At 35.9% G+C, this 25,295-nt stretch overlaps 2 long non-coding RNA genes across 3 annotated transcripts in view; both read left to right on the top strand.

The window, feature by feature from the left end:
- Positions 1-25,295, top strand: part of LOC309620134 — a 687,819-nt gene that overhangs the window by 552,168 nt on the left and 110,356 nt on the right. The window lies entirely within an intron of this gene.
- Positions 1-25,295, top strand: part of LOC309620116 — a 424,458-nt gene that overhangs the window by 343,933 nt on the left and 55,230 nt on the right. The window lies entirely within an intron of this gene.

Here is a 25,295-nt window from a genome sequence, read left to right on the forward strand (position 1 = left end):
TGGCTGCCAAATTATTGTTGCTGAGGGGGGATATGAGTAGAGCATCTCCTATTCCACCATCTTGCTGATGTCACCTCCCTCAGTGTTTGTAGAGGGTCTGCAAATTTTTCATTCAAGTTATTCTTTAGTATTTTCTGCTTTTGAAAGCTACAAGAAATGGTATTTTAATGTTTATTTTGTAATTTTGGTTGCTAGTAGATTAACAACTGCATTTTTAATGTTGACTTTGTGTTCTGTAAATTTGTTAATTCACTTGTTCATTTTACTAGTTGCTTTATAGATAACTCAGAATTTTCCATGTAAACCACCATGTTGTCTGCTAATAGAGCTTTACCTCTTCTATTCCCAAATGTAGACCCTTTATTTAATATTCTTGTTATATTTCACCATCTAGGACCTCCAGTAAATCCATTTCTTTTTTGGAAGCCTTTTGGAAAAATGTTCAATATTTCACAGTTAAGTGTGATGTTATCCATAGGTGTTTATACATGCTTTTTTCTGGGGATGAGGAAGTTCCCATCTATGTCCAGCTTATTAAAAGTTTTTTCCATGATTGAGTGTTGAATTTTGTCAAATACTTTTACTGAATTTAAGTGATCATATGTTCTTTTTTAAAATTTATTTTGTTAACAGGGTAAATTACATTGGTAATCAACATTAGTTGATTTTTAATCAAATAAACCACCTTCTTGTTCCTTGGATATATCTCACTTGGTCATTATTCAAAAAAGAGTTAAGACTGTAGTCAGAGACTGCTATCACTGTAAAGCCTTGCTTGCATGGTTTGCCTTTGGCTGGTGTTTGGGAACTTGGATTTTGGGAGGTCTCTCCACTCCAACTGGTAAGGGTGGCTCACTGCACTTGAATTGTTTGTACAACCAATGTGGTTATTGCTGAACATCTGCTTTCCTTTTTGCAGTCTGGAATGTATGTGCTAGACACATGGTGGCTAGAAGATCAACCCCCCAGTAAAAACCCTTGAAATAGAGTCTCTAATGAAATTTCCTGGTAGACAACATTTCACAGATTTTATTTCAGACTTGCTGCGGGAATTAAGCACATTCTATGTGACTTTAGTAGAAGGGGATTCTCGGAATGTTGTTCCTGGTTTCCTCTGGACTTTGCCCCATAGGACTTTTCCCTTTGCTGATACTGCTTTGTATCCTGTGCCTGTGTTTGTGCCTATGTTCATGAGGGATATTGATCTATAGTTTTGTTTTCTAGTAATATTCTTGATAGATTTTGAAATTAGGGATATGCTGATCTTGTAAAATGAGTTGAGAAATATTTTGCTTTCCTCTTTTTTGAAACACTTTGTATAAATTTGGTATTATTTCTTTTTTAAATGTTTGATAAAATTCACCAGGGAAGACATCAGAGCCTGTTTGTGGGGGTGTGTGTGTGTGTGTGTGTAGAGGGGGTGTTTTTAAAAATTACACATATATTGTTTATTTACAAGTTCAATTTTTAACATATATGAGATTATATATCTCTGTCTATATATCTATATCCACATCTATATCTATATATGTCTCAGTTCCTTCTCATGTAAGTTTTTATAAGTTGGGTCTTCCAAGTAATTTGTTCATTTAATCTGTTTTCAAATTTATTGGCATAGAGTTGGATTTATATTCCTTTAATATCATTTTACTGTCAATAGGATCTGTAGTAGTCCTCCCCTCCTTCTTTCCTGACATTGGAAATTTGTATTTTCTCTTCTTCTGATTCTAATTTTATTAGGGATATATCAAGTTTATTGATCTTTTCAAAACAACTTTGAATCCTTCCATATCATAAGTGAAAGCAGAGATCCATATATTTTTATGTGTAGAACTCTGTTATTCAATTCTAAATATTTTGTAAATTCCATTATCATGGTTTTTTCTAATATATGAGTGAGGTGAGAGCAAGTTTTCTACTTTCCACTTTTAAAATAGTCTTTTAATTTCTGTTTTCTACTTTAGTTATTTTTTTGTGGCAATGAAGTCTGTAAAACATCAATTATTAAAAATTTATTGAAATTTTCTTTATGACTTGAAATAAGGGTTAAGTTGACAAATTAAGACCTGTAGAGTAAATTCATCTGGCTGCTTGTTTTTTTCTAAGTAAAGATTCTTTTGGCACACAGCCATGTTTGTTCATTTAGGTATTATCTATGACTGATTTTGTACTACCATGGCAGAGTTGAACGCTTGTGAAAGAGACCTTAAAACTCACAAAGCCTTAAATATTTACTAGATATCTGGCGGCTCTTTGCAGAAAAAGTTTACAGACCCCTGACCTAGTACATAGTCAATTTTCGTAAATGTTCATTGTGTGCAGGTAAAAATTCTCTCTCCTTCTTCCCCCTCTCTCTCTTCCCCTCTCTGTCTCTTTCTACACACACACACAAACACACACACAAATTCAATCAAGCATAATAATGGAATTGTTCAAATAATTTTTGTCATTTGATTTTTGTATTTTTCAGTTTTGAAGAGAAACTTATTTTAAAAATCTACCCTATTGATTTCTTTTTGTGTTTTCATCAAATTTTGCTTCATATATTTTCAGGCTACATTGTCCAGTTCCTACAAGTTCAATTTAGGTGGATTATGATTTTTATCATGTTGAAGTGTACTTACTTATATTTATCAATGTTTTATACTTTAAATTCAATATATTCTGGTATTAACATTGGTATATCAGCTTGATTTGGTTAGTATTTTCCTGGCATATCTTTTTATATCACTAATTATTTCAATCTTTCTCTTGTTTCCTGTTTTGCTTTTAAGTGCATTTCTCATAAGCAGTAAATAGCTGGATTTTTAGATTCTAACGTAATTATCTTTCTTATCAAATAGATGAATTTAATCAAAATTCATTATCATTATATTGTATATTTGGAATTATTTACATCTTTTTATTTTATGTTTTCTGCTTATCATACATTTTATTTGACTTTTCCAACTTTCTTGATTTATGTTGAAGGATAAAGCTATTTTTCTTTACTTTTATTTTTGTTCTGCTTTAGAAACTATAGCTTATACATCTATATTTCTGGTAGTTATCTTTAAATTTTTAGCATACACACTAACTTATATAATTTTTCTACCAAATTCCAAAGTTATTCCGTATCCCTAGCCTCCTACAATGCAAGACAAAGATCTTAGAATGTTCAACAAATCATTAAATCCCCACCTCCTGTGTCCCTTGTTATTGTCTAAGACTTAATTCTTCCTTTCAATACAAACAGAACCTGTGCTCTTTGTTGGGTACCAGGTATAGTTTTTTACATCCTCCTTTCTTGGAGCAAGAGACCTAATCAGATCCAGCTTCATGTAATGAGGTAGTTCTGATCTGTAGGGTGTTTCTTTTTGCCTCAGGGAAGTCAAATGAGTCTCTGTCTACTTCCTGTTCTGTGATGTCAGCCCCACTTACCCATTGTTATGGGTCTGAATTGTGTTTTCTGTAAATTCATATGTTGAAGTCCTAACCCCCAGTACCTGGAAACATGACTGTATGTGGAGATATTGCCTTTAAAAGAGGTAATTAAGGTAAAATGAGGTAATATGGTTGGGGCTTAATCCATTATGCCCGGCATTCTTGTAAACAGAAAAGGAGATTAAGATACAGGCACCTAGGGAAGACCATGTGAAGACAGGAAGATGATGGCTATTAACAAGCCAAAAAGAGAGGCCTTTAGAAGGAAGCACTCTGCCAAGCTCTTGGTCTTGACTTCTAGCCTCCAGAGCTGTGAGGAAATGAACACCTATTGTTTTAAGCCATCCAGTTTGTCATACTTTGTTATGGCAGCCCTAGCAAGCTAATATACCCTCTCTATATTTCTGTTCCATTTGTGGTACACAGATTTATTTATTTATTTTAAATCCAGTCATGTCGTTTTTTAAAAAATAAAAACTCATTCATTTCTATGTGGGAGTTGGGGTAGGAAGCTTTGAATTTGAACTCCTAGAAGCATTTTGATAGACTCTCAGCCTCTCTTCTTTGTATAACGTTCAACCTGGATATTTAATGTAATCTCTGAGTAAGATTGTATGATTGGGACACATTTTGCTTTTAGAAACATCTAGAAGGCAGGAAACATGATGGTCATTTTTGTATTCCTCTACATGTCTAACACAATGCTTGGTACATCACTGGTGTTCAATACATTTTTAGTAAATTGACTACTAGAAAGAAGACTAGACTGGAGTCTAGAGACCTAGGTTCTATCACAGCTGTGTATCTACTAACTGGGTAAGTCAATTAAGATCTCTGGGCCTCATTTTGTTCTTTTGTGTTTGGGTTAGGACCTCTTGTGTTAGAATATTGAAAATCTATATATGCCTAAAAAACATGTCCAGTCTACCCAAGGTCATGTAGAGACAGAGATAAAAGTTAATGGAGTACAGTTTTCTCTTGGTTCTCACCACTTACTTTGAAATCAATAACCAGTCTAAGCACTGCTTAGAAGCAACGCTGTAGCCCACCATTAGTCTCCAATTGACTAAACAAATCTAGACTTAATAAAACTTACTTTTGCTAATGGCAGGTAATGGAAGAATCAGAATCTCCCAGAGACCACAGGCTTCATTTCCCTTCATACTTTACTAGCTGGATCAGCAGTTACTGCTGTACTTGAGCCATATAAGGCTAATAACCCTGGAGCAGAGAAAAAAATACCTCATTTACTGTTTTACAGAAGTCACTGTCTGATAATCATGAAATGGTTTTTGGGTCAGTTATGCGTCCTGAAGGTAAGACCAAAATGCCAGCTCAAATAATAGGGCAATGGAGTGCCTTAATAAAGAGATTTCTATAAAATGCTTAGAGGCACTCGTCTTAAAACTGCAACAGATTTTCCTTCATGCCAGCTGCTACCTAAAATAGGTGCTCTATGACATATATTTATTTTAGAAGTTTAACTGAATTTCACTGATGTTGGAGGTGAATGTAATATTTGAATGCCTCCATTAAGGTAAGTGCTATTAAGCAAGAGACTTATGAAGATGTGTGCAAAGACTATTCATACTTTACATAGAAGCTCTGTCTTTGAGGGAGTTCAATTAAAATTCCCCTAAACATTCAGCTCAAGTGCCAGAAAGGGTTTCAGCTGAAAATCTCTTCTTAGAATTAAGAGATCAAAAGGATGGATTTTTTAGTTCCTTTTTTTTTTTTTTATCAGTACTCAATGTTAATGATTAAGGTTTAATGAGGGTTTTTCCCTCCAGTTAATCTCTTTACAATTCACAGGTTTAGAGACTGTGGAAGAAAGAACCGTCTTCCTTAGTGTGCCTTATCTACTGGTCAACTCTGAGTTTAAAAAGATGACAGCAGGGTACAAGCAGCTCACTGACAAGTATTTGAGGCCTCTGATATTCCAGTTTAGGATCTACAGGAATATTGCCTGGGAAGGTCACTATTAACAAAGTTTTGCAAAACTTTTGAATATCTATGCTTGATATTCCAGTTAGCTCTATGTAGGTCAAATCTAGCCTGTAGGAGACGTCAATCTGCCTCATGAATTTAGTCCCAGGTTAGTGAGTGTGTATAGCAATGCAATTTATAAGGCTGAAATCAGAAGAATCTGGGGAAAGGAGATCTCTTAGATGTACCAGTTACCACTTAACCAAGGGAAAACCTACCTTATCTGTTTTTGTGCTGGTATCCCACTGTTAAAATTAGTTATTGGGCTTAATTCATTTATTTTTTCAACAAATATTTATTGAGTGCCAACAATGTGCAAGTACTATTCTAGACATTGAGCTTATAGCAGCAAAGAAAATAAACAGAAATTTCTAATCTCAGAAGCTACATTCTAATAAGAGGATATAGGCACGTAGGAAGGATTGTGTAGTAGCTGGGTATGGTTTCAGTTAGATATGGTGGCCAAGGAAACCTCACTAAGAAAATGACATTTGAGTAGAGGTCTAAAGGAAGTGAAGGAGTGAACCATGCAGATATCTAAAGAAGAGCATCCTAGGCAGATGGAACAGCAATTATAGCGGCCCTGAAGCAGGAGGAAGCCTGATGTTTTCTAGGAAGAGCTAGGAGGCCAATATGGGTGGATCAGAATGAGTGAACAGGAGAGTAGTATGAGGTGAAGTCAAAAGACATAGGGGAAGCTCATGCAGAACCTTATAGACCATTATAAGAACGCTAGCTTTTACTGTGAGATGGGAGTCCACTGCAGAGTTTGAAGCAGGGGAGGCAAATATGGAAGCAAGGGGCCCAATGAGGACACTATTATAGTGTTCCAGGTGAAAGATAATGGTGTTTCGGATTAACATAGTAGCAGTGGAGATTGTGGAGAAGGTGTCAGATTCTGGATATATTTTGAAGTTAGATACAATAGGATTTACTGATGTACCAGTTGTGGGTTACGTGATATGTTGGGGATTTAAGGATGACTCCAATATTTTTGCCCTCAGCAACTGGAGTTACTATTTCCTGACATGGAGAAAACTCTGGAAGAACAAATTTGGTGGTGGAGGTGATGGGGAACAGGAACTCAGTTTGGTACATGATAAGTTTGAGATGTCTATTAATTACTGGCAGTGATGGTATATGGCTAAGAGCACAGATTCTGGAGCCAAACTATCTGAATTTAAATTCTCTTTCCACCATTCAGCAACCATATAATCTAGAAAAAATTACTTGATATGTCTGTGTCCCTATTTTCTCTTCTTAGAATGGGGGTGATATTACCACATACTTCATAGGGTTGTTTTAAAGATTAAGTTAACATATGAAAAAGTGCTTAAAATGAGGTCTAGAAAATAATAAACACTATATAAGCATCTGTTTTTATTATTGTTATTACTATCATTACTATTACTTATTCTTACTATTAGACATTCCAGTTGCGCTGTCAACTAAGTTTTAGGTATATAAGTCTAAAGTTCAGGACTTCCCTGGGGGTGCAGTGGTTAAGAATCTGCCTGCCAATGCAGGGGACATGGGTTCGAACCCTGGTCTGGGAAGATCCCACATGCCGCAGAGCAACTAAGCCTGTGCGCCACAACTACCAAGCCTGTACTCTAGAGCCCGCGAACCACAACTACTGAGCCCATGTGCCACAACTACTGAAGCCCGTGCTCCTAGAGCCCGTGCTCTGCAACGAGAAGCCACCACAACGAGAAGCCCACGCACCGCAACAAAGAGTAGTCCCTGCTCACCGCAACTAGAGAAAGCCCGTGTGCGGCAATGAAGACCCAATGCAGCCAAAAATAAAATAAATAAATTAAAAAAAATAAAGTTCAGGGGAGGGATCTAGGTTTGAGACGTAAATCTTACAGTCAGCATATAGATGGCACTTAAGCCAAGAGACAAGAAGAACAGCAAGGATATGAGTGTAGGTAAACTCTTCAAGGGCACTGGGACACACTCTACCTTTTAGAAGTCTGGGAGATAAAGAAGAACTGAAAAGGAGACCAAAAAGGAGTGGTCAGAGACGTGGGAAGAAATCTAAGCGTGTGATATTCTGGAAACTACATGAAGAAAGAAACTACATGAGATGAGGCCTCGAAAATAAATAGTGGTTTCGATTCAATTTAATTCAATTTATTTATCTGTGACCTTGACAAGAGCAGTTTTATTGGAGTGGTAGGAACATAAGCTTTATTTTGGCTTAAGAAGAAATAGAAAGAGAGTACAGACAAATTTTTCTAGGAGTTTTGCTGTCCTCCTAGAAATGGGCATGAAGCTGAACAAGGAAGAGGAGCCAAGAAAAGTTTTTAGTGAAGATGTTATAAATAGTATATTTGTATCTGATGATATTGATCCAGAAGAGAAGGAAATGTGATGCTGTTGAAGAGAGAATTGTTGGAGTGATATGATTAAGGCCTGTTTCTCAACATTATTGGGTGGGAAAAGCCATTACTTTTCATTACCTCTGAGAGCTTCAACTATGTAATAGATAAAATTGGGTGCCGATTTTGATATCACATAAAGAGGGAGATAAATTACCGGTAAAGATTCTGAACAAATCAGGGAAGGGAGGTACTTCAGAGCTGGCCCCCTTCCCCACGTTGATAAACCTTGGAAGCCACTAATAATGGTCATAGTCTTAAAAGGGCATATGTTGATAAAAGCTAATATCAGCAATTCCTGAAAACTCAACAACAAGATTATATTATGAATTCCTGTATTTTTTTTCCATCTGCACTGACCTTGTCTTAGTCCAAGTCCCCATTGACTCTCATCAGAAGATGTAATGGGCTTGCTTCTAAGTGGTCATCCTACTTTGATTGTTGCATTTTGCAGTCTCTTCTCCACACAACATAAAGGGAAATCCTTTTAAATGGAAGTCATGTAATATCAACATTCCACTTCCTCCAATGTCTTCTGTGAATGAAAGTTTTATTCCAAACTTGGAAAATCACAAAATGTTAATTGTTTGATATGTCAATATCATGCTAAAGCATGTTCTAAGAGGCTTGCTTCATTCCCATTTGACACACATTTTCATCTGGGTGTATCCTTATTGTCAGAGTTTATTTGACTAATAATCATCAGCAGCTATTAATGACGAAATCAATTTAGAGCTCTGAAAGGTTCAAGGTTAACCTGTAGAAAATGATAAGTTTACTGGAAAGCCCACGGGAAAAGTTAACCACACAACTGTTATGATTTTACTTTCCTGTGGAAAGATATACAACCATATACTAACTTAGCAGGCTTACTTATGCATTTCTTTTCTGTCTGTCTATATAAATCCTTATTCATCAGTCTTTGAACCAGCTCTTCTTTCTTATTTTTTCCCTTATTAATGAAGTTAATAAAATGTTCACACATGCTCACTATCTGTTTATATGAAAATATTGTAATACTACCCATGATACTTTAAATAAAGTGCCAGGTCTTTAGCCACGGCCACAAGGCCCTGTGTTATCAGGTTGCTACCTAACACTGAGGTCATCCACTACTACTCTTCTAAGTCCTGTTGGCTTTCTTGCTGCTCCTAGAACACAGCAAGTCATTTCTGATCTTAAGGCCCTGTCAATGTGCTGTTCCATCTTTCTGGAGAGCTTTTCCCCCAGATTTCTATTTGGATTCATCCATTATATGAGGCAGGTCTCTGCTCAAATGTAAGCTCCTCATAAATGCTTCACTGACTGCCCTATCCAAAATATCACAGACACATACCACTCTATAAACTCCTTAACTGGCTTTACTTTTTCTAACATTTCACTGTGATCATTTTCAAACATATAGCATAACTGAAAGGAATTTAGAGTGAACACCCATCTAGCCACCACTGAGATCCTACCATTAACATTTTTAGCATTGTATAACATTTTATAAATTCACTTGTGATTATGCTCACTGTTTTTATGCCCACCCCACCCCCATCACTGCAATTTAAAATCCAGAAGTAGAGTGGGTTTGGTTTGAGCACTGCTGTATCTTCAGTGATATGTAGCACTTGATATGTAGCAGATGTCATAGATTAAATCACCGGTTCTAATTATTCAGTCACCTGCAGTAGTATTATACATCCAAGTCCTTGATAGATGGGTAGGACGTCAGTGGGGGAGGAACCTCAGCCTTGTGCAGGCTTTCTTCTCAGTGAAGCAGCATTCAACACACACTTAAACCGAGTGTCATGGCCCAGGCTCCAGGCCCCACACGACAGCAGTTTCTGTGGGAAGCTGAGGAAGGGTTCCAAAAGCCCTGACATCTTAGAACTGGTATCCCTACCCTCAAAGCTATCATCACTGTTGTGCCCCTCAGACTTAAGGAAGAAGGGGCACATCATTATAGGAACTTTGAAATTATTAGGCTAAAAGAATTTATATGCCTACTCCAATTAATGTTTAGCAATCAAGAAATGTTTTACTTAACCATTAGAAAAACATCCAATAGTGCAATAACTATTTACCATTATAATAACATTTAACTCTCTTAATAAGTTGATTACATTTGATGATATAGTTTAAGACATAATGAGGTAGTAAGAGTTGTGTGATAAAGAAATAGAAATATATTACCCAAATTAGACTGTGTGTCAAACAATGGTAGATGAAAGACTTCGTTATTGGAATGAGCTAAAGAGAAAACTCACATGCAAAAGGGATAAGACTGTACATTTTAGCTTTCATTGGTAAAATGCTAAAGAAATAGTCATTTATGAGTTCCCTTGATAGTCATAGTGGTGATATTAATCATAATGGATTCACTAAATGATAATATGACTGTGAGATGCGATGTTAGACATTCTAATTTAATTTTTGAAATAATTAATAAAATATACTCAGAAGCATTGGCCTCTTGTTCTGGGGAACATTTTAAATGGGAAAATGTTAATTTTATTAGTGTCACAATTATAGAATTAATGATGATGCTGTTCACCTAGATGTAAAAAGGAATTTTAATGCAATTTAAGTTACCTGAACTGTATTTTTGTGAATTTCAGTTAGTTTTACTTTGCAGAAATCAACACTGAACATAGCGTATTTTGATAACATTGTGTAAAGTGGTAAATGGAACAGCCTTTAGACACTTCTCGTAAACAATAGAATGTAATCCTTTACTTGCAAATGAGGCTTCTGTATACACTTTCCTATAAAACTGAAATATAAGAGGATGATGTGAATTAGTACATCTAGATGTATAGAAGGCCCCTTAAGGATATGGTGCCTGAGGAACCCTTTCAAGTGTTGGTATGATTGCAAATGGCAGGAGATTCTTTACAGGAATTATTTAAAGGGAATTGCAGTCTCTGTGGAGCAGGAGCTATTCCAGTGGGTAAGACCAATGTGCTTTAAAATTGCAGGGACATTTCAATATGGTCATTGGATCAGATTGGTGAAGGGCATTCCTTCACAGGGATAAGTATGTTCTTAAGTAAGTATTTTGAAACCTGTTTAAGACAGGGGTAACTTTATGTTCATGCAGTTTCCTTCATGTAGCTGGTGTGTGGTGTGTAGGGTGATAGTTGTCCTGTTAAAGAGTAGTCATAGGTCATTTTTTCCAACTTCCTCATTGCATACATAAGGAAAATATGTCCTGCTCAGGGAATAAACTTTGAAATGGTGATGTATTTTAGAAGGCTGTTCTGTAGAAACGTGTATTATCTATATAAACTTCTGATCATATTCACATGTAGGGTATAGAGATAAACCTGACTTGTCCAATTCACAGTGAGATATTTAGCAGATCCAGGTCATCAGTCTATTATTTTTCCCATTGTAGGAACTATGCTGCATTTTCCAAGTAGACAGTATTTTAATGGAAATAATATATTTTCTTCATTTAAATTAAGAGGCTTAATCTTAAGGATTTAAATGAACTGTCCTGAATTATTTTAATCTTAATTATTTATGTGTTTAAAATGAGAACTTTAATTTTATGTATTGAAACTCATACATGAATGGTATGCCTAGATAAATTCAACTCATGTTAGTTTCATAATCAGAAATTAGAAATTATCCATGATACCATTATTAAAAATAGAAATGAATCAGTTCTTCTCCTCCCCCACAGGATTTTATTATTCTCATCAGGTCCAGTGAGATTTTTCCAGCATATTGCTAAAAAAAGTGGGCTAATTAAGAATTACTATAGGAAATAAATTAATTTTAAGCACTCATTGTTTATTATTTAATTGTATTTGTGAAACAGCATTTTTTTCTGATTACCAAAGTAATACATATTAATTGCTCTAAGTGTAGCAAATGTATAAAACTACAAAGAGGGGAAATAAACATAATTTCACTTCTGGAGATGAGACCTGTGAACAAGCTGGCATATATTTTTCTACTTATTTTTTCTATGTATGTGTCTAAATATATAGCCATAATTTAATAAGATCTCATTCTATGATGCTGCTTAGTGATGGCTTTTTGGATATAATATATCATAAAAGTTTGCTATAAGATTTTAAGATTACTGTCACTACATTCTTAACAGCTCCAATATTTTCCATGTAATGATACCTTAGGCTCTGGTTAAAGAAGACCAGAGCAGGTTTGAGGAATGGCCAAAATGAAATTTATGGGCATCTATTGTTTCTACTCATAAGTTTTATTAAGATAAATATGATAGAAGGATAGGATAGGCATAGGAGATATCTGAAATAGGGCAGCTTCTGAATGTCTCCTTTCAGTTCTTTTGGAGGACAACCCCAAAGTGATGACAAATCTAATAATCTATTAGATCCATGGAGTCCTGAGCAAAGGAGCTCATAGGCTTTTATTCTGATAATCTACCAGAAGGGTCATTTATAACCTTAAAAGACAATATTTTTCTACTCAAGAAGCACCATTACCAAGACTTAACTTTAAACTTCCAAGTCCTTGAGTGACATCAGCATAATGGCAGAATAGGAATTTCTACCATCTTTAATTCCAAGAGAGAACTTCTCAACCTGCAGTTTCTGCCACAAGGGAGAGTGAGAGCTTATGAGTGAGTAAACAGCTTCCCCCGCTGCGCATGATGCTACTAAAGAGGCTCATTTCTTTTTCACTCTATCCAGAATAAAGAGATGTGCTGTACAACTGGAGGGTGTGGAGGGGCTGGGAGAACAGTAACCAGGGCTCTTCAAGAGGGAGATGCTCTCCAAGCATCATAGGGTTGTGGATCCTACTAAGAGCTTTGCCGAATTTATCAGAAAGCCTGCCCACAAGTCACAGAGGATGACTCACTTGTAGATCCCACCAGTGGGCACACAGGAGCCCCCAGTGCTCTGCACATCTCACTCACATCCCCCCCCCCACACCATGGCTGGCTCACATGAATGCCCTTGAAGACTTTGAATGCAAGCTTTTGCATATGTCTAGTGAGCTTACACAGAAAGCTGGCTTGGCTCTGCAGGATTTAAAGAAAGCACACAAACTTGAACATTAGCATCACCCTAAGGAAAGCAAATAGGAGGCTGTCAGCACTCAGCCTGACTTTACAAGATTGAGAGAAAGCATACAATTTTAGGAATTCCCTTCCCCGACCCTCAATAAGAGGGAACAAGAAGTGTGGAACTGGTGTATCTATAAAGGTCTAACAAAGCCTCAGAATCTCTAGAGGGGCTAAAAGAAGCTATTTCTCTCCGCAAAGCAGTCAGTAGAGATTGGAGGAGGTGACCGCTTCTTCAAATGTGAAGACAGTAATGCAATACATCAAGATGCAATACATCTCCATTTACTTGATGAGAAATCAAGTAAACATGACAACACCAAAGAAACAATAATTTTCTAGTAATCAACCACAAAGAAATGGAGATCTGTGATTTGCCAATAAAGAATTCAAAGTAGTTGTTTTAGGGAAGCTCAGTGAGCTACAAGAAAACACATAAAGACGATCCAACAAAAATCAGGAATATGATACATGACCAAAACAAGAAGTTTAGCAGAGAAGTAGAAATAATTTTAAAAGAAGCAAAGCAGAAATTATTGAGCTGGAGAATACAATGAATGAAAAGAAAAATGCAACAGAGAGCATCATCAGCAGACTTGATCAAGCAGAAGAAAAAAGTCTCTGAAGTTGAAGACAGGTCATTTGAAATTCTGCATTCAGAGGAGAGCAAATAAAAAAAAGAATTAAAGAGAGTGAAGAAATCCTATGTGAATTATGGTATGCCAGCAAGTGAATCAATCTAAGCATTATTGGATTCCCAGAAGAAGAAGTGAGGGAGAAAGGCGCAGAAAATTTATTTAAAGAAGTAATGGCTGAAAACTTCCCAAATATGGGAAGAGATTTGGAAATCCAAGTTTATAAAGCTCATAGGTTCCCAAAAAGATTCAACACAAAAATACCTTCTCCAAGACACATAATAAACCTGTCTAAAATCAAAGACAAAGAGAGAATTTTAAAAGCAAAAAAAAAAAAAAAAAAAATCAAGCATACAATGCAATGCCCCATAAGGCTATCAGCAGATTTCTCAGCAGAAATATTACAGACCAAGAGAGAGTGGGATGATACATTCAAAATGCTGAAAGAAAAACACTGAAACCAAAGCAAGCTCTCCTTCAGGAATGAAGGCGAGATAGGCTTTTCCACACAAAGCTGAGAGAGTTTATCACCAGTAGACCTGCCTTACAAGAAATGCTTGATTTCTTCAAGCTGAAATGAAAGGATGCTAATTACTAACATGGAAACATATGAAAGTATAAGACAGATCAGTAAAGATAAATATATAGTCAAATCCAGAATACTCTAAAACTGTAATATGGTGGTATATTAACCACTTAACTGTAGTATAAAGATTAAGGCACAAAAGTATTGAACATAACAATAGGTATGATAATTTGTCACAGGTACACAATATAAACAGAAGTAAATTGTGACATTAAAAACGTAAAATGCTGGGGTAGGGTAAGGGTGGAGTTTTTGTGTGTATTTGAAGCTATGTTTTTATCAGTTTAAAATAGACTATTATATCTACAAATTTTTTTTTTTAGCCTCATGGTAGCCACAAAACAAAATCCTACAGTAGATACACAAAAGATAAAGAGAAGGGAAACAAAGCATACCACTACAAAAAAAAGAAATCAATATCTCACAAAGAAAGATAGTAAGAAAGGAAGAAAGGAACAATGAACTACAAAATGAGTAGAAAACAATAAAATGTCATTTATAAGTCCTTATTTATCAATCATGATTTTATATATAAATGGATTAAATTCTCCAATCAAACAGCATGAAGTGGATGTATGCATAAAAAAACAAACAAAAAAACAAGACCCAACTATAAGTTGCCTATAAGAGAATCACTTCAGCCTTAACGAAACACATAGGCTCAAAATAGAAGGATGGAAAAATTTATTCTCTGCAAGTAGATACAAAAGAGAGCATGGGGTAGCTATACTACCATAAGACAAAGTAGACGTCTGTCATACAGAGTGAAGTAAGTCAGAAAGAGAAAAACAAATACAGTATGCTAACACATATATATGGAATCTAAGGAAAAAAAAAAAAAAAGGCCATGAAGAACCTAGTGGCAAGATGGGAATAAAGACACAGACTAAAGAATGGACTTGAGGATATGGGGAGGGGGAGGGGTGAGATGTGACAGGATGAGAGAGTGTCATGGACATATATACACTACCAAATGTAAAATAGCTAGCTAGTGGGAAGCAGCCGCATAGCACAGGGAGATCAGCACGGTGCTTTGTGACCGCCTGGGGGGGTGGGATGGGGAGGGTGGGAGGGAGAGAGATGCGGGAGGGAGGAGATATGGGAACGTGTGTATATCTGTAGCTGATTCACTTTGTTATAAAGCAGAAACTAACACACCATTGTGAAGCAATTATACTTCAATAAAGATGTTTAAAAAAAAAAAAAGACAAAGTAGACTTTAAGTCAAAAACTGTAACAAGAGAGAAAGAAGGTCATTATATAACGATAAAGTGGTCAGTTTATCAAGGGGATATAAAAATTGCAAAAAAAAAAAAAAATTGCAAATATATATGCACGCAACATAGAAGCACATAAATATATTAAGCGAATACCAACAGATCTGAAGGGAGAAACAGACAACAATACGATGATAGTGGGGGACTTTAATACCCTGCTTTCAACAATGGATAGAGCATCCAGACAGAAAATCAACAGGGAACCACTGAACTTGAACCATACTTTAGACCAACCGGAACTAACAGACATATATAGAACATTCAAACAGCAACAGAATACACATTCTTCTCAAGAGCACATGGAACCTCCTCTGTGATAGGTCATACGATAGGTCACAAAAGAATTCTTAGCAAATTTAAAAAGATTGAAATCATACCAAAGCCAGAAAAGGACACTACAAGAAGAGAAAGTTATAGGCCTATATCCCTGATGAACATAGATGCAAAAATCCTCAACAAAATACTAGCAAACAGAATTCAACTGTACGCTGAAAAGATTATAAACCATAATCAAGCTGGATTTATCCCTGGGATGCAATGATTGTTCAACATATGCAAATCAATAAATGTGATACATCACATAAACAGAGTGAGGGATAAAAATCATATGATCATCTCAATAGATGGAAATAAAGCATTTGACAAAATCCAACATTCTTTCATGATAAAAAACAAAACCCTCAACAAATTAGTTGTAGAAGGACTGTACCTCAACACAATAAAGGACATGTATGACCAGCCCAAAGCTAACATCATACTCAACAGTGAAAAGCTGAAAGTTTTTCCTTTAAGATGAGAAAATTGACAAAGATGCTCACTTTTACTACTTCAATATAATGTAGTACAGTAAGTCCTAGTCATAGTAGTTAGGCAAGAAAAAGAAATAAAAGACATCCAAATCAGAAAGGAGGAAGTTTAATTTTCTCTGTTTGCAGATAACATGATCTTATATATAGAAAACCCTAAAGACTCCACCAAAAAACTGTCAGAATAAATGAATTCAGTGAAGTTGCAGGGTTCAAAGTCAATATACAATAATCAGTTGCATTTCTATCAATAACAGCAATCTATTGAAAAGAGAAATTAATAAAATGATCCCATTTACAATAGCATCAAAAATAGCATCAAAACTACTTAGGAATAAATTTAATTGAGGACTGGTATATTTACTGTAAATTTAATGAGTGACCTGTATATTTAAAACTTTAAGATGTTGATGAAAGAAATTGAGGAAGATGAAAGTAAATGGAAAAATATCCCTTGCTCATGGATTGGAAGAATTAATATTGTTACAATGTTTATTCTACGCAAAGCGATCTACAGATTCTGTGCATTCCCTATCAAAATTACATTGGCATTTTCCACAAAAACAGAATAAAAATGCTGAAAGTTGTATGGAACCACAAATGACCACAAATAGCCAAAGCAAAGCAATCTTGAGAAAGGAGAACCAAGGTGGACATCATGCTTCCTGATTTTAAACTATACTACAAAGCTATAGTAATCAAAACAGCATCTTATTAACATAAAAACAGACATATAGACCAATGGAACAGAATTGAGAGCCCAGAAATAAATGCATACATATACAGTCAATTAATATTTGGCGATTTAGAAAGCACAGTTTCTTCAATAAATAGTGCTGGGAAAACTGGACAACCACAATGCGGAAGAATGTAATTGGACCCCTGTCTTACACTACTCACAAAAATTAACTTGAAATGGATTAAAGGCTTACATATAGGACCTTAAACTGTAAAATGTAGAAGAAAACATAGGGAAAAAGCTACTTGACATTGGTCTTTGCAACGATTGTTTTAAAAATGATACCAAGCACAAACAACAAAAGAAAAAACAAACAAGTGGGACTAAACCAAACTAAAAAGCTTCTGCACAACAAAAGAAACTGTCAACAAAATGAAAAGGCAACCCACGGAATGGAGAAAATATTTACAAATGGTATATATCTGATAAGGGGTTAATATAAAAAGTATACAAGGTGCTGATAAACTCAATAATGAAAAAAACAATCCAATCAAAGTCAGAAAGAGAAAAACAAATATTGTATATTAACGCATATATGTGGAATCTAGAAAAATGGTACAGATGAACCTGTTTGCAAGGCAGAAATAGAGATGCAGACATAGAGAACAAGCATATGGACACCAAGGGGGGAAAGGGGAGTGGGATATATTGGGAGATTGGGATTGACATATATACACTAATATGTATAAAATGTATAACTAATGAGAACCTGCTGTATAGCACAGGGAACTCTACTTAGTTCTCTGTGGTGACCTAAATGGGAAGGAAACCCAAAAGAGAGGGGATATATGTATACATATGGCTGATTCACTTCGCTGTACAGTAGAAACTAACACAGCACTGTAAAACAACTATACCCCAATAAAAATTTTTTTAAAATCAGCAAAGGACTTGAATAGACAGTTTTCCAAAGAAAATATACAAATGGCCAACAGGTACATGAAAAGATGAATATCACTAATCATCAGGGAAATGGAGATCAAAACCAAATCAAGATATCACCTCACACCTGTTAGATGGCTGTTATCAAAAAGACAAGAGACAACTAATGTTGGCAAAGATGCAGAGAAAAGGGAACCTTTGTGCACTGTTGGTGGGAATGTATTGTAACTCGGTGCAGCCACTATGGAAAACAGTATGGAAGTTTCTCAAAAAATTAAAAATGGAACTAGCATAAGATCCAGCAATCCCACTTCTGGGTATATATTCATAGGAAATGAAAACAGGATCTCGATGAGATAGCTATACTCCCATGTTCATTGCAGCCTTATTCACAATAGCCATGATATGGAAACAACCTAAGTGTCATTGGATGAATGGATAAAGAAGCTGTGGTATATATAAACAATGGAATATTATTCAGCCATGAGAAAGAAGGAAATATTGCCATATGCGACAACATGGATGATCCCTGAAGGCATTATGCTAAGTGAAATATGTCAGACAGAGAAAGACAAGTGCTGTATAATCTCATTTATATGTGGACTCTAAAAATGCCAAACTCAGAGAAACAGAGAGTAGAGTGGTGGTTACCCCGGGGCTGAGGGGTGAGGGAAATGGGGAGGTGTGGTCAAAGGATACAAACTTCCAGTTATAAGATTACTAAATTCTGAGGATCTAATATATAACATGGTGATTATAGTTAACAATACTATATTATATACTTGAAAGTGGCTAAGAGTGTACATTTTAAATGTTATTACCATATAAAGAAAGTTAATTATGTGAAGGGATGGAGGTGTTATCTAATCTTATTGTGTTGATCATTTTGCAGCCTATACCTGTATGAGATCATCACATTGTAGACTTAAATTTACATATGTATATGCCAGTAATATCTCAATAAAGCTGGAAAAAATAGAATGCCTGTACTTCCTATTTTCATCCCCACCAGTGGGATATTTGGATTTTTTTCTTCCATTTCCATCCTTCTCTCAACTTTTCTGAGATAATACATTTAAATACAGATTATGATTAGATTTCTCTTGTAGTATGTGTTTTCTTTTTGATTTTTTTCCTTATATACATTCCCAGTATGTATATGCTACACATTCCCAGTAACTCTGGAATATTCCATTTATATTTACTCATGTATATTGAAATATTTATCACCATCTCAGTTTCCTTTCTTTCATTATCATTGTTCCCTCTCTTAAGGCTTCTTTTTTGGTTCATTTGATGTTTGACTAGTGTCCCATAGTCCTTTCTTGAAAATATTACTCAGAAAGGGTTGTGGTTGATATATTATCTGACAGGTGATTTATACCTTGCCTACATTTGGCAATCACACTTCTTTTTTTTCAGTACTTTGTCCCTAATAGTATACTATTTCTAGTTGCTGGCATTAGAGATGACAAGCTTAATATTTGTCTGATTTTTTAAAAAATTACTTCCCTCTGTCCAGATGCTTGTTTTCTATTTATTTTGTAGTTTGGGATAATTTTAAAATCAAGATACTCCTAGTTGTATGTTCCTTAACGAGTCCTTTCTGGAAGTTCCTGAGTCTTTTCAATAGATGCACTCACATCTTTTCAATTATTTGGCTAATGATTACTTCTTCTGTTGAATTTTCCTTTTCTTGAACTCCTATTCATTTCTATGATCTGTGCTCAAAGTTTCTTAGGATTTCTATTCAGATTTACATCTCTTTTTATTTATGCCTTGTGTTTTGAGATTTTTTTTTCTACTAGGTCTTTCAGGCATTTAATTTTGGTTTCAATAGTATCATCCTCTCCATCTTATCAACTGAAATTTTAACTTCAAAACACATATTTCTTGTTCCATAGTCTTTTCATGCAATAATTGAATGTCTTTAAGTGTTGTTATTATTAAGGTTGTCGTTGTCATCTGTCTCCTCCAGTAGCTTCATTGTACTAGTAATCTCCTGTTCCTTTGCTCTGTCTGGTAGTTTTCTTGCCAATGAGTCATCTTAAATTAGTTATTTTCCTTTACTTGCTCATGGATCCATTTACTCTCAGAGCTTAGAGGCAGCTATTGGGGTACATTAAACACTGTTGGTCCTGCCTGTGTCATGTAGCATGATAGTCTCTGGCCCTGTAGGTTGGTGATATACCACCTAGCAGGTCATCAGTTCCCTGTTGAGGTACCAGCAGGAAGTATTTCTGTTCTATGGTCTCCGCAGCTGGAAACATGTCCACACTATCCCTTTAGGGGATAGAAGACTCAAATCACTTTTTAAAATCTTTCCATAGCAAAGGGTGAGCTAGGGAGACCACTGCCCATCTTCTAAGAGGACTTGTAGATCTCCTCTCGCCAAACTCTTCTCAGCAGCTCCTCATCCCTGAGCTCTGCAGCAAATCACAAAGCTCTAGTTTGAGCCAGAGAACAGCAAAGTCATCCTCTAATTTTCTTTGTGAGGACTGCAGCAGAGCTGGGGCTTAGTTTTTATAGTCTTGGGGCTCTGTAGGTCTTCTGCCTCAGCCACTATGCTGATAAGGAGGGTAGATTGGTAGTTGGATTAGAATTGGGAGGTGAGAGACACAGAGATGAATGTTAAAGTTGGCATCTTCCACAGTCTTTCTCCATTTCCCTTGACCATTCCTCACATGACATGATTTGATTCTCCTTATGTAACATCCTGGTCACATTCTTTAGGCTACCCTCCAGTTTTCAAATGCTCCCAGATAAATGTACTGACTATTGCAGAATTTACACAATGAGCAACAAAATCATTGGCAGGTTTCTGTCCCCAAAGAATTACAGACGCTTGGGTTTGCAAAAATGGAGCTGTCCCTATTTGAAAGGAAACGCGTTTGAAAATAAAATTTCTGACGTTTCCTTTAAACACATAATCTTTTAGTCATTTAAAACTATATGGCATGTAAACTTTCATTGTTTATCCCCTTAGTAATTAGAGCAGCACATTTTCAAATTGCAGGCAAATGAAAGGTAAAGATTGTTTTCCCCAGAGACCTAGAAATGAAATAATGTGCTTTACAACTTTTCAGGAAAATGATATTTCTCCAAATGGCAATACATGAAGCAAGATACATGAAAAAAAGATTGAGAAACACCCAAGGTTTGTATCTCATTTTCCCCACGACATTTACTGTTTAGAGTAATAGAAAAACTGTACCCCTAAGAGGATGGTCTTTAATGATTTTGCAGAAACTACCTTCTCCTGGCCAGCTACTATAACATTAGACCACGTCTTCCTGGGACCCAAAATTTGTTGTAGCATTTCATTGATTTACAGTTACTGTAACCATAAATTCTGGAATTTCTAGAAAGTTCTCATTTGAAAGTTTCTGTAATATTATCAAGCCGTATTTTGCAGCACTGGGCTCAAAAATATGAGTTGCATGTTTCATTTGAATTTTGTGGCAGAATTTCTCCAAGGTTATAGAGGATGAACATCTATTAACTAGGTGATGAACAGGTAATGGATTTGGAACCTCTATCCTGCTTAGCAATTCCTTCCATGTAAAGTGATCTTCCTTTTATGAAAACTAGTCTTGACAGTGATATTGGGAAAAAAGAAACCATAATTTGGAATGGACAGTTTAGTTCCTAATGTCTTACCAGAAAAGTTCCTCTACTCCTGTTGTTATCTGTTCTGACTTGCCACTGTGAAAATAATGTTTAATCCCAATTATAAAGACTTGGAATAAATGAAGGCCAGAAATCATTAAAAACCTATTGGGTTTAATATAACATTTTATTTTAATGTTCTTTTTGCTTCTTTTCATTTAACCTTTCCAGTGATCTAGTGTGCTCAGGCATGGTATAGAATAACCAAGGGAAGTAGAACAGTTAATTGAAGTTCATAGGACTCCATCTGAAAAAGCGTTTTCCATTTTTTGTAATTTATTGGATTATTAAATGTAATATGTTTGGGTTGCATTTTAATTACTTTTCTGAAATACTTCAGGGGCTGATTTTTCTAGTATATGACATGGAGCTGTGTTGTTCAATACAGTAGTAACCAGCTAGAACTAACCACACATGGCTATTGCACATTTGACATGTAGTTCAAATGGAGACGTGCTGTAAGTATAAAATACACACTAGATTTTGAAAACTTTGTACACATAAGATAATGTGTAATATGTTATTAAAATTTTTTATATTATAAGTTGAAATGATAATAGTTTAGATATATTGGCTTAAATAAATATACTATTAAAATTAATTTCAATGTTTTAAATGTTTTTCTTGTGGTTATTGGAAAATTTTAATGTGCACTTCTAGCTTATGTTGTATTTCTATTGGTCAGCACTTGTATAGAGAAGAGAGATTTTTAAATGAGTTAAAAGAGAAGTTGATAAAAAGCTTTTGCTGTTATTATCCCTGTTGGAAAGGATTTCAAGTAGGACTTGGCTATGCAGAAAAGCTAGTCAGATGCTGGTCCTTCATCAGGAAAATGACAGTGTCAGTGTGCTGTAGTCAGCCCCTCACATCACATTTTGCTGCTTGTGACTTATTGTGTCTGACCCCTATCAGGTGATCCACATATATGTATTGAATTGATAATGATTTACAGCTGTATTTCACCGACTTATGAATTAGGAATTTTGAGTTTTGTCTCCAGCTCTGCCACAAACTAGCTCTGTAACCTTGCACAAATCACATCCCTTTTCCTTGTCTCAGTTTTTTTCTATATAAAATGAGAGAATTTAATATGGTGATTAAATGTTTCAGTTCAGACATTTTGTGGTTCTATTATGTGACTCCATATTGCTAGTCTACTAGGCTGGTAGAATTCCCATTTCTAAAGTGGCAGAGAAGTTTCTGCTTTAATGAAGATGAGTTTAGTTTGCATGTGTCTGTCCCCTGAGACTGATTATTCCTCTTTTCTTGACTATGTTAACACAGTGAGGTTCTGGAACCTGTAAGAAACCACCCTTCTGTGATCCTTACATGATAATTGAAATATTTCCCCTCATCTCTCTCTTCTCCGTCTACAAATTTCAATACTTTTCTTATTAGCCATGTTGGAATTTTAACTTTGATTTTGCATTAGAATATGCCTAATGTGACATAGGCAGAGCTGTTCAGCCCACATGAGCACATTTGTGCTTTGAGGTGTAGTGATGGCTTACCAGATGGCATGGAGAACCTGTCACCATTACTGCCTGAGTTTATTGCTCCAGAAAATCCAGTTGATAATACTCTGTATGTTCCTGCTGACCTACGTGAGGCAAAGTTCTGCTCTGGCACCCATACTTTCAAATGGGAGATGAAGAAGAACTAAGCTGGATAGTATGTGCCAAGAAAGAAAGGGGTCCCTTGAGGAGCCTGTTTAACACATCTTGTTCCTTTGCATCTATGCTTCAGGTTTTACTGTCTGTATTGGTTCATACATATTCCTCACAGCCCTGTTTTCCCATCTATTTCCCTTAATAATGGAGAGGACTGGAAACACGTCCAAGTACTTAGAGCTATTCAAGGAGTGTAAATTGCTTGTTTCTGTGTACTGAATAATTCTTTGACTTTGTCAAACTTAGAGCCTTCCACCAAAGAGCTAGCTGTCTAGTAGATGTTATATATAGATACAAATAACTAAAGCAAGGAACATATAAGATGAAGTGCCATTAGAATTCAGAGAAGACAAACTAGAAGCATTAGGGAGGGCTTTAGGGAATATTTTTGCTGGCCTTTTAGGGATCAGCAACACTTAAACATGGAGAGGAAGTGGAAGGGTAAAGGATTAAAGGAAGGAGGAACAATGTAAGAAAGGTAGAAGTAGCAGCCAAGTTAATACAACAGGAAATAATCTCATTTGGATTGATCATAGATTAGACGGTTAGTGAAATGGAATTTGTTAGATTGTTTTAGAGTTGCAAGGGATCTCTAATGGGAAATACTGCAAAACTGAAAGATCTCAAATGTCATGGCAAGATTTGCAGACATTATCTACAATTAGCACAACTCTCCAACTCATGGTAGGCTGGTGTAGTGCATATTGTAGCTCTCCACTCAGATGCTAATCTCAGGTTTATGCCATCTGCAACAGAGAATTATAAACCATTGAAAAGCAGCTCCTGCTATGCTGCTCTACTGGATGGTAGAGTCAGAATACCTAACCATGGGACTCCAAGTGATCACAGAGCCAGAGCTGCACATTAAGAGGAAGCAGGAAGACCCAGCAGGAATCCACTGTAAAACTGAGGTACTGCATTCAAGAACAGGATTGAACAGCCCCAGAGTGCAATTGTAAGCTGCAAAATCTATGTGTCTCCCTCCTTCATCTGTATGCATTTCTAAGGCAATTTCCCTTGCTGTCCAATAGCGATATATGTGGAGCAAAGTTAGGTTTACTTCTAGATCACCTTTACACTGAAGTTGTGAATTTATGGAGTCTAACATTATGGAAATAGGGTCTCCTATTAGACTCTCCATCTTGTGAAAGTCTAGGCATTGCCTTTTTTACCTGCAGCCTCTTAGATCATACAAAGAAAGCTCAACTTCTACAGGTTTGGCAACAAAATTAGTTTCATTGCTTTCAGAAATCCTGTCTTCATTTATATTTTGGCTTGATACATTCTTACTAGCTTTCCAGTTTCCCAGTGTTTTTAAGAAGGTGGTTTTAAATTCAGCATGTTAATCTCTTTTTAGTAGGACATTGGTCTGGATTCTCAGCCAGACGTACTAATGGAAAGAGGGGTTTCTCAGATGGTCTATCCTCCCCATGCAAGCTACAATGTTCTTCTTAAAGAAGTGTAAATCTCATTATGTTATTTACCTTCTATACTCAGAATAAATTCCAGTCTCTTTATCATGGATTACAAAGTCTTAACATGATCTGGCCTTGCACTCCCTCGTCATAATCTTCTAGCGTTCTCTGCACCATTCACCTCTTTGTAGACTTTCTGTCCTCCTTGCTATTCCTGGAATATGCCAAGCATGCTCTTGCTTCAGGGCCTTTGCACTTTCTATTCCCTAGACATCCACAGGGCTTTTTCCTTTATTCCATTCTGCTCTAGTGTCACTTTCACAAAGAGGTATTTTCTGATCACCCTTTCTAAATTAGCATATATTTTCCACATTTCCATACTCTGCTTTATTTTTCTTCATAGCACTTGTCACAAGCTGACATTATATTATATATAGTTGTATCAATTTTGTTTGTCTTCTCTCTGTACCTAAAAGAGTGTAAGATGATTGATCCTAGGGCCATTTTTTTTCCTGCTGTACCCTAAACATTTAAAACAGGGTTTTTCAACATAAGCAGGATTTGTTAACCAACTATTGACATTTGGGGCCAGATAACTGTTTGTTGTGGATGGCTGTCCTGTGCATTGTAGGATATTTAGCAGTATCACTGGCCTCTAACCACTAGATACCAGCAGTACACCTCAGTGGAGATGATAGTCCAAAATGTCCCAAGACTTTGCCAAACATCCTCTAGGGGGCAAAATTAGCCCTGGTTGAGATGGTTGAGAACAACCAATCTAG

The sequence above is a fragment of the Balaenoptera borealis genome (assembly GCF_965194805.1).
Source record: "Balaenoptera borealis genome assembly, chromosome: X".
NCBI classification, from domain to species: domain Eukaryota; kingdom Metazoa; phylum Chordata; class Mammalia; order Artiodactyla; family Balaenopteridae; genus Balaenoptera; species Balaenoptera borealis.